Below are 11,045 nucleotides of genomic sequence, written 5' to 3'. Positions count from 1 at the left end.
CGGCCCCGGTCACGGTCCCCTTCCCAAGCCAGTCTTTGTTGCTGTGAGTGGGGAGGCAGGAGGAGGAAGGAATGCTGGGTTCGGACTGTCCACGCACATTCATCTGGGCAGGACTGGACCCACCGCAGAGTCCACAATCTAGGACAAGGGAGGGAAGGAGTCCCCAAAACCCTGAGGAGGAAGGGGTCGATGCCAGCTGGGGGCCAGACATGCGTGCAGCTCTGTGCGTGCCATCAACAGCCCCCTCTCTCTGCCCTTGCTTCCCGTAGGTGAGAGTGGAATATGCCTGCCTCTGCCACGCGCTCGCTGTAGTGACCAGAGAACGCGACTTGGCCGTGAAGGAGAAGCATCAGCTCCAAGCCAAGCTGGAGAACCTAGAACAGGTCCTCAAGGTAGGAAGCGGGCACCCGGCTTCTTCAGGGCTGGTGCGGGACGAGGGGCTGCGGGATCACAGAGCGGAGAGGGCTTGAGGCTCTGATGCCATCGCCCGGATTTAGGGTTGTCAGGGCTGTCTGCGCCATGAGGATGGTATCAAAACGATAAAGACCCAAATCCAGTTGTTTCTGGAAGCCATCCCGTGGAGCCGCTCGTGCATTCCCATTTCTTAGGACGCTAAATGCAGCTGAGTGAGAGCCGGCGGGTGGGGCTCGGAGTGGGAACGGGGTGTCCTCCCACTGAGGACCAGGGGCGTCTATGTGGGCTTGTCACACCTCGTGAATTTTAAACTGTTCCTCACCTTTGTTAGAAAGAGAAGCGCTCAGTCAGAAGGTTGCTGCATCAGGGCGCAGGGAGGCTCTTCCGGCATTTCCGAGGAGCTGGGCTCCCCGTCGATATTTAATGGGGGAGTTGAGCGGCTGCTGACGGCATGGAGTCCGCTGAATGAATTCTCACGGAGGAAACATTGTTTTACACGTGGGAGACCAAATTAATCATCACCTCTGGTCCCGTAGTGTGGTACCGACAGTGAGTGCAGCAGCCTCGGCCCTCCCTCATCAGGGACCGTCCTCCTCTCGGGGGAAACTGTGGGCTCTCGGAGGGGCGCAGACTCGTGGCTGGTGGGCACTGGAGTGAGATGGGAATGTAGAGCGACTGCTTTGCTTTGGGGTGATGGAATGTTCTAGAATTTGTGTGATGATTACATACCCTTGTAAATTTACTGAAACCCGGGCTCTGCCTGTGCCTGCTGTGACCTCCTCGAAGCAGGGCCCAGGCTGGACCTGACTGCCCTGCTGTCCACCATTTGCTCTGGATTTATAATAGCAGGGACAGGGATGAGGCCCGACCACGCAATCATGCATTTCTGCAGCACACAGACGACTGTCTGTGGCCATCCCACCCTGCTGTCCGAGCTCGGGACGACGTGGTGGGTGTTGTGGGTACATGGGTGGCGGGACCAGCCCGGTCAAGGGAGGCGGCCACGTCGGAAGCAAGCGTGGCTCTTCCTCAGGGGTTTTGACCGGGGAGGAAAGTGAGAGCAAGAAGAAATGGGAATTCAAACGGGCTTGTCCTTTTCCTGGGGGTGGGTCCACGGCCAAGAAAGTGAATGTCCAGCAGATTTGTGGAGCCTGACATGAGCTGCACATTTTGCACATGGGCGGGGAGGACGGGCCGGGGTAGGGGCTGAGGGGGCTCCCTGTGTCTCGGACAGAATCTCCCTCCAACACGGTGACTGTGTGATGCATACACGTCGCCTCCACTGGTACCGACTGAAAAGCACCGTGATTTTCATGCTGCTTCTATCATTTTTGTCGTAATAATAGGCTATTCAGAATTAGCCTTTTTTGTTATCTGGGTGGCAGAGCTCATCAGTGGTGATGGCCGTGTGGGAGGGGAGGGGCCCAGGTGCAGGGGAAGCAAAGATGCTGACCTGTGAGCCTGTTTGGGGTCGAGCCCAGCCATCCGCTCACAGAACCACACCCATTGCTGGCTTTTACGGAATTGCAAACAGGATATATTTGTTTCCTTTCAAGATCTAAAAGCTTTTAGTGAAACACCTAGGACTGAATTTGGGGCTATTTTCTAAGACAATCCAGCTAGAAAAATACTGAAACTGGCTAGAACCCCTGCCCCCTGGCCCCCCCATAATCCAAACCAATACTGTTTAACCCCATTGAAATCCCTCCTGATCTGCAGACTTTTAAAGCTAGTAACTGATGACTTCATTATGTGCCTTCGTGTTTTTGTCACTCTTCTTTGGGAGTCTGTGGTCAGTCTCCGGATGCCGTGGCCCACGTGGGACGAGGAAGGGCAGCTGGATCCGCGTGGGGCAGGCAGCGGGCGGCTGGGAGAGTTGACGCAGGCACTGCATCCAAGGTGCCCATGGGGCCTGAGTTTCCTGGCAGCCCCGGTGTAAAAGGAGATCCAAGCGGTTACTTAACTCTGGCTCCCAGAGAGAGGGGAGCTGGTTTTTCAGGAGAACACGGCAGCTGCACACACTTGTCTTGGTGTGGGAAGCCCCTCTAACTTAGAAAGACTAGAACTTTCCGTTGGAGACACAGAAGATCCATGTCATAGCGACTTCTGAGGATGCCCTCTCTCTGGGCTACTCTGTGCCTCCAACCTTCGGGGGCTTTTCTCCGGGAAGAAGGGCCAACGGCTTTCTCAGCCCCTTCTTGCCCTGTTAGCAAGCAAAACAGGAAAACTGCCGAAGCTGGATTGCGCTGCAAGAACCCAAGAAAACTTCTGCGTGTTGGGAATTAGAGACCTGGAAAAGTAATGCTCAGACCCATTCCTGGTCTGTGGAATCTAAAATTACCAAGAGACGGCAGAACGCACACAACACTGGGATCTGTACACAGTGACATGGCACGGGCAGCCTCGTGCATGCTGGCCACAGCCCTGGTGTCTGCATCGGGGACACGGGCGTACTCGAGTGTGTCTCAGCAGCATCTACGCTGACGAGACACACTGCTGTTCCCGAGTCCCCAGGTGGCTGGTTGTAGGACAGTTTGGCCCTCCGTCCAGCCACAGGTGTTGGTTGAGCACTGACCTCCTGCTACCGGTCCAGGCCCGGGGGACAGCGCAGTTGGCAGCATGGCACCCACAGAGAAAGTCAGCAAAGATGAAAACTTACGTGCCTGAGACAGAATGTTGGGGACCCTGAAAGGACACGGATCGGGGGAAGGAACAGGAAGGGCTGCAGTGTCTCTGTGGGGAGGGACTCTCCTAGACATGCCCACTGCACGGGGGGGCCTTGTCAGTACTCAGGGGAGCAGCGCTCTAGGCAGCGGGGAGCACAGATGGCCTGGCGCCTGAGGCAGGCCATGTGCAAGGACCAGCAGGGCGGCCACCCGGCAGTGGGGGTGGGGTATCAGGTGGAAATGCCCTGGACTGGGGTTCGCTGGGGCAGAGTCTCACAGGACAAAGCAGAATGTGTTCTGCGGGTCCTTACACATTGTATCTGTCAGGAATCATCACAGTACTGCTGCGTAACAACCATCCCCACGCCCAGTGGCTTGAAGCGCTAGCCCCCGCGCTGCTCAGGAGTCTGTGGGCCAGCTTAGCGTAGCTTGTCATCTTGGCTGGATGCGGCTGAGCACTTCCTCTGGGCCCGGCAGGGGGTCCCGGAGCCTGCTGGCCATGGGCTGGCATCGGATGGCTTTGTCAGGGGACTGGCTTTGTTCCTTGTTGCTCTGTCCTCCGGTGGGCTGCAGGAGCAGTGGGGTCCTCGCCGAGCTCCGGATCAACTCAGGCAGGGACTCCGAGTCGGCGCACATGGTGTGGTCAGCTTGCGGCCGGTGCTGCGGGAGTGTGGGCGTGCTTCCTGTTTGTGACAGTCACTCCGGGGCACACCAAGACTGGCGTGAGGAGCAGGGGACCCACGAGGGGCCACGCTCCAGACACAGGTGAGGGTGGCGTCCACGGGGGCTGCAGCGGAGAGCGAGAGGTGGGCGTTTTGGGGGGCTTCCAGGGGGGAATCAACACAGTGTGCTGAGGCCTGGATGTGGGGCGTGGAACCAGTGACCAGTGTGGTGATGAGGGTGACACTGAGGGCCAGACTGTGAGTTCCGCTGCGATGCAGAAAACCGGCTCTGTGGGGTCAGGATCACCTTGCTGGAGGTGGGGTGCACTGTGACCATGGGATCCTCTGTGCAGAAGGAGCCTCTGTGCTCGTTCTGGAGACCATCCCACTAATAATCATCAAGAAGGTGGCTCTGTTCCATTACAGATGAGGCGTGAGGTGGAAGGGATTCATTCAGGGTCAAGGGTGATGGTCAGATGCAGTCACAACGTCTGGTCACTTGGCGGTCTGGCAGTCACAGCTGACTAAATTATATCGCTGTGTAGCTGACGCCGTCGTCCGAGCCCCTGAGTGAAGGGGGCCCGAGGGGACCCAACGCTCTGCAGATGCAACATGCCCGTTTTATGCGAATGAGGGGTGACCGCAGCCCCACGCTGTGCCAGCATGCATTTCAGGTCAGTCCCCACCGATAATGAGTCTACCGCTCACATTCATACGTTGGCTTTTGTTTCCAAATATCACTGAGAACTCAGTCTAGCTCAGGACGCCGTGCGGCTTGCCTCCAATGGTCTGTAACGCGTTATGTAAATCATGAGTCCACCGGCACACGGCTCCCGCGCAGGCCTTCCTGCCTCTCAGGGGACTTGGCGCCTGAACAGCCGGAAGAGCGGGGCCTGAAGGCTGATTGGAGGACGCGGGTTTCCGGCACCTTGGATCCTCCCGGAGCTGCTGCCTTGGCCTGGAGAGAGACCAGCGGAGCCCACATCTAAGGGCACCCCCGTTCATCCAGCATATTTAATGAGCACCTAACATGTGCCACACTCTCCAGGCACTGGACAAAAGCGACCTAAGTCCACAGCCTTATTCACACCAAGTTAGCAAATTACCGCATGTGTCAGGGGGTGTGACGGGTATGAGGGAAAGATGCAGGCTCTTCTCTGTCTGCAGCGCTCGGGGAAGGCCTCCCAGATGGCGGGACATCTGGGCGGGGACCCGGGTGCAGGGAAGGAGGGAGCATGCAGAGCGGGCACAAAGGCTGAGACGGGGGTGGGTACCTGGCATGTCTGAGGAACACGAGGGGCCAGAGTTTCAGAACTAGGAAGCAGCTGAAGTCAGGAGGACAGGAACCAGGAAAGGTCAGGTCTTGCAGGCTGAGCCCTGCTGGCCTCCTGCCAGCGCTTCCCATGGGTGTGCCCCCCTCCAGCCCAGGGCCTTTGCACTTGCTGTGCCTCTTGTCTGATTGCTTTTGTCCCAGTCACCCTCCAGGAGACAGTGCGTGCCATGGGGCAGGTCCCATATCTTCTCTGCATGTCAATATATGCCCAGTGCCCACACAGGCATAGAGAAACCATGTAGTAAGCGCGGCTGAATGATGGGCACAGGATACTCTTAAGTCTGCCCGTGGAACTAGTCACTTCCTAGCGACCTGTTCACTACAGTTGCTCAGCTTTACAGAGGCCTTCCGACATGCCCTACCCGAGTCATCCCTGAGACCCTGTTCGCTGCCCTGTGGCCACAGCCACACTGGTAAAAGAACAAGAAATTGCTGCTTACCCCTAGCAATCGCTGCTTATTGCACAGAGATTAAAATCTGAACTCTTACCACAGGACCCCACACTCCGTCCCCCACCGTGACCCCCACTCCTACCCTGACCCCCTTCACCCTGTGCCCAGCCATGCTGGCCTTTTCTTTCTAGAACATACACCTGTTTCCACCCCAGGGCCTTTGCATTTATGATTTGGAATGCTGTTTGTCGCTGTCTTGGTCTCGTGTCACTTCGTCTAGTGTACTACGTCTCCCGACCCTCTCGTCTAGAGGAGCCACTGTCCTGCCTGTCCCCACCACCATGCCCAATTCCATTCTCTTCAAAAACACCCATCCTGTTTGTTTTGTTCACTCATGTGTTGTTTTCCCTACCAAAGCTAACCTCCCGAAGACAGAATGTTCTGGCGTCTAGGACAAAATCTGGCATACAGTGGGCACTCGGTACATATCTGCCGATGGAGTAGGTTAGTAACCAAGTGAATGCAGGGCAAGCCAGCGAGAGGTCTGCCGTTGCCGATGCGCTCTGTGTCATGGGGAGCCACGGTGCAGGTGGGGGCCTGCAGCCAAGGATACTTGTCGGGGAGGATCGCCTGTCTGGGGTGTGCGGGTGCGCTGCAAACACGCGGGGGGCCGTCTCCCTCTGGCACAGACGGACGGGGTATCTCCACGAGGACGAAGTGCTGGTGAACTCACGGTTCCTACCATGTGCATGGCCCGGCTGGGGTGCCCCGTGCCAACCTGCATAGCTCCGTGCCCAGAGGTCCTGGCGCAGGTATCCGACCTGGAGCGAGCTGGGCAGTCTTGTCCTCCAGCATCTCAGACTCGAGGACTGTGCAAGAAGGCCTGAGTGCTTTCCACGTGGACCTCCTGCTGCCCGGACGTGTCCTGCCGGGCACAGCCGGCTCCTCTCCTCTGCCTTCTTGCTCAGGGCCCGGCAGGCAGTGTTGTTTGTTAGACGGAACAACATCCATCTGTAGTTGAGAACAGGACAAGAGGCCCGGCAGGGGAGAGTGGCCTGCCCCAAAGAGCTCAGCCTGGTCATGGCTGACAGAGGCCACGAAGCAGACAGGGCCCAGCAGGTGTGGCTACATCCCCTGGTGGCCTGGGGGCAGCTTCCCGGAATGGGGCCGCAGCCTAGGAGGGAAGCCGCTGGATGGCCGTGGTGGGGTGGGCAGTGTCTCCCCACATTCGTGTCCACTCAGAGCCTGTGAGTGTGGCGGTGCCTGGAGGGAGGGCCCGGCAGATGGGATGGAGTGAGGCCCGCACCTGGTCGCAGGCCTCTCCAGCGAGACTGCGGAGTGGGGCTGGGTGTGATACGGCCTCATCAGAATGTGCTGTTACTTGAGATTCCTGAGTGCTCTTGGTCCGACATGAGCGAGGCCGGCGGCAGGTACAAGGGAGGCTGTGTCAGTCTCCCTTCCAGCAACAGGACCAGAACCACAGCACCCTGTGCCAGGTCTGGAGGTCGGACCCAGGTACACAGAAGCGTTCTCAATTAATTAAACTTAGTGCGTTATATTTTCTGATTTAAAGGAAAAGGAGGAAAAATGTTCAGGACTAGGTTCTGTTCTTATCGTCAACAGATTAGTCCTTTTAAATGTAGATAATCTAAGGCTTATTTTCTGTTAATGAATTACTGCTTATCTGGGCTTAATAAGTGACTCTCCCAGTAACAATTAATCTTCCTTTATTGGCAGCTCCTTCCCCACGCCCTCCTTTTCCCGGTACCTGCTCAGGGAGATTCAGCCCTATGCCCACGAGCCCAGACCCGCCTGCAGCCATCATCCGCTGTAATTAATGTTTGCGGCTCGTTTTCTATGTTCTGGTACTCAGGCTCCGATCACACCCTCCAGGGGTTTCTGCGACATGAGAATAACGGGGAGGGCTCCGTCTCCAGCAAAACCTTTGATGGGGCTGATCCAAGCGGCGAGAGCCTGATCTCCGTGTTCAGATACCAGCCAGAAACGGGAAAGCGGCTGCTCTGAAGGCTTCCCCGGCTGCCTTCAGCTCTGCAGGGAGAGGCTTTGCAAGAGGCGGAGCACCCGCAGTCGCTAGTGGGCGCAGTGGGACACACACGTGTCCTGTTCTGCATCGGGCAGGAGGTGGAACCGGGTCCCCTTCTGAGACTCAGCCCCTCAGCCCCTGCGCCATGCGGTTGACAACTGTCTCCCTGGGGCAGGGCTGACGAGTCCCTGTTCTGTGCCCGGTGCGGAGCCCGCCCATCCGAAACCTGAGCTGCCTGGCAGGTTAGGTATTCAGCATCACGGTCGTCAGGAACATGAAAATCGAAACAGCGGTGGGATGTGGGGCCCCTCCATCAGGTTAAGAAACACCCAGGAGGGTGGGCGTGGAGAGGGGAGCAGGTGCCCATGCACGTTGCGCCCAAACGGCCTGTCTGGGTCCCAGCCCTGCATGTTCCCGTGCGGCGCCTGCGCACGCTCCTGCGGGGCCTCCCTTCTGGGAGTCCACGCAGACCCGTGAAGCCCCAGGATGTGCCCTGTGCATCGCACACGGTGTTCTCCTTGACGGCAGACATGGCCGCAGGTAGACTGCGGATCACCCCGCGATCGTTGACAGAAGAGTCGGGGCCACACCTAGGGGCCAAAATGTGTACCTGAGGGAGGGCTTCAGCCTGTCTTCCTGGGGGTGCACGGGAGTGCAGGGGATTGCATCCACCAGATCTGCCCCTTTCCTGCACCTCTTACCACCCCCTCCTATGCACCCTGCACCACAGTTACCCACCCCAAGTTGCCTCCTGCCTCACTGAGCTCTCCCCGAAACTGTCCTCCACCAACCCCTTGTCATCACAGGGGTCTCAGCCAAATGTCATCTCCCTTACCAGCTTGAGTAGAGTCTCTACTACATCCTTCTCCCATTGTACGCCCCCCTGCCTCGCCATCATCCTTTATCGATCCCTGAAACTCTCATTCACTTGCTAGATAGCTGGCTTACTTCCTGCATTCCTGCCTACCCCCCCCACCCCGAAGAATGTAAGTTTCACGAGAGCAAAAATAATCCTTTCTCTTGTTCATTATTCTATTGCAAGCATCCAAGCATCTGGCACAGAATAAGTATTCCGTAATGATGTTTGGATACATGAAAGCACATGTCCAGGGAGCAGACTGTGCTTTGGCCCAAGCCCACAGTCCCTGAAATAAGAAACCGAGGCTGTTGCTTTCCCATTTCCCTACCCACCCAGCTGTTGTATCCAGAGACATGCCATCCTTTTTCCCCTCATCGTGGCCATCATGTTCATGTCCCCAGTCACACCAGTCTTCCTTCACCCTGGCACCTGCCTCGATCTTACTACCACAGGACCTTTGCACACACGATCCCCTCTGCATAGAATCCCCTGTCCATCCCGCTTCAAAGCAACTCCTACTCATCCCCTAAACCTCTCATAGGTCACCTCCCCAGGACTCATCTGTGTTGTAAGTCAAGACTCTCATCACTGAGAGGATCTTCATGGTTTTCAGTGTATATAGATGTAATTGTACCCACAACAACCACTACACAAAGAGGGAAAGTAAAGATACCGAGCTGTGCTCGTGTTTCTACATTCCACTTGGAGAGGAAAATTACAATTCTGAGTAGATTATTTAAATGTGTATCCTGAGATCCCTGGGGGCAACCACTAAAAATTAGATAAAAATTTATAGCCCAACACTCAGTAGATACATGAAAAGGAAATGCTAAGAAGCACTCAGGCAATCCAAAATAGGCAGGGAAGGAGAGCTAGAACAATGAAAAGGAAGAAAACATGGAAAACAGATAATAAGATGGCACAGTTGGAGCTCACCAAGAATTTCATTAAACATGACTCTGGGCGGGTCACCTTGAATCTAATATTTCATCCGGTCCTTGCAACAACCTTGGGAAGGCAGGCTTCTTCCTCTGTTTGACAGATTAGCATGCTGGGGCCCAGAAAGGGCGGGACTGTCCTGTGAGCATGGTCTGGCTGGCTGTACTGTCCGCCCCGCTGCCGACGCGGCCACCCGCTCCAGAAGGGTTCTGACTGACCGCACAAGCTGAGTGTCGCTGTCCCTGCGTCTCCGCCTCCACTGGGGGCAATCGGGGTCAAGGGCCCATCCACTAAGGGCAGATGGGGAGTCAGGGAAGCTCCCAGTTTTGTCAAAGGGGCTCCCCGCTAAGACACTCTGGCAAAGCCATGTTTCCCCTTCCAGAACGCACACGGCTCCGTTTGCATGCTAATTCCCGTTATGAGTGAATCTGGCTTGCAAAGATGGAACAGGAAGCCACAGGACACAGAAGACAAACAAACAGCTTGTGTCTGCAGACGTGAGCTCAGTCAGTGCTGGGGTTCCTTCCACCAGATGTTTCGTGGAGGGAAATCGTGCACAGAGAGGCCTTGTCGTTACCACGGTGCGTACCAGAGCCCACGCATAAGGCATCAAACGTGTCACGGGAAACGCCTATTAAGGGAGATTATTTTCTCCTTCATTTCTTTGCTCACACAGGGCAGGATCCAAAGCGGAAGACACAGACCCCTTTGATCTAACGTCGAGGAGACAGTGCAGTTTGCTCCCTGTGTGTGCCCTCTGTCTAGTGTCCGAGCATCCTGCGGAAGCGGCATCTTGAGGCCACCAGAATGCCGGTGCTGATGTCAACAGCCGGCTATAAATGTTTCCGCTTTAAAAATAACTCCTGCCGCATGCTGAGCATTTCAGACAAGCATCTCTTGCCGCGGTGCATAAACCTCAGTACTTCTTGGACATGAAACGTTCCTGTGGAACGGGGCACGTGCCCTTGGAACTGGGAAGCTATATATAAAGGGAAGCAAAGCCAAATATTAGGAATTTTGTGGGGTTTTGGGTTTTGTGAAAGCCGGGGGTTTTCGGGCTCTCTGTGAGAACACGTGGGTCCTAGCGCTCCATGGGACAGCTGGAATCAGGACGACCACAGGAAATCCTAGGAACCATGATGTGAACTACCTCCCAGGAGAAATGCAGGCTGCTCTCTCTTGCCCTGGCCACACGGCCCGCACCTCGCCTTGTGGCGGAGGACGGAGCGTGTCTCACAGCCTGAGGGCTTCGAAGACACTGCATGAAAAGGTCTCACATTGATCCTGTCCTGGGAGGCCTGTGGCATATCAGCACGTGTCATGCACATGGGAAGGGTCCCTGAGGAAACATCCCACCGAGCAGTGAGATGACGAGTGAAGAGATATGCGCCCAGGTCAGGGAGCTGGGTTCCCTGAGTTCAAGTCCTTGCTTCATCATTTCCTGGCTGGGCAACCTTGGGCAGGTTACTTAACTTCTCTGGGCCTCAGTTTCCTTCTCTATAAACAGGAGTAAAAATATTGCCTGCCCCCAAGATTGTTGCAAAGATTCAGTGGGTTGTGTATATGAAGTACTTAGCACAACACTCCTTCCAGAACTTGTGCTTAGGTGACTGTGAGGCTTCTGATGTGTGGGGCTGGGAAGACCATGCCAGCAACCTGCTTACGGAGAGACAAGAAGTACATGGGGGATGATCTACAGTAAGCACCGAGGGGGGCTGAGTTGCTGCGGCCCCACA

General features: G+C 56.1%; 1 protein-coding gene across 1 annotated transcript in view; it reads left to right on the top strand.

Annotated features, from left to right (window-relative positions):
- Positions 1-317: 317 nt before the first annotated feature.
- Positions 318-11,045, top strand: part of RIMBP2 (RIMS binding protein 2) — a gene marked incomplete at both ends in the record, with an annotated part of 78,944 nt that continues 68,216 nt past the window's right edge. The window contains one exon of the mRNA XM_080822166.1: positions 318-392. The remainder of the gene's footprint in view (positions 393-11,045) is intronic.

The sequence above is a fragment of the Martes martes genome, assembly GCF_963455335.1.
Source record: "Martes martes genome assembly, chromosome: 13".
Lineage (NCBI taxonomy): Eukaryota > Metazoa > Chordata > Mammalia > Carnivora > Mustelidae > Martes > Martes martes.
Note: the sequence above shows the minus strand (reverse complement) of the source record. Positions and strands in the feature narration are given on the sequence as shown.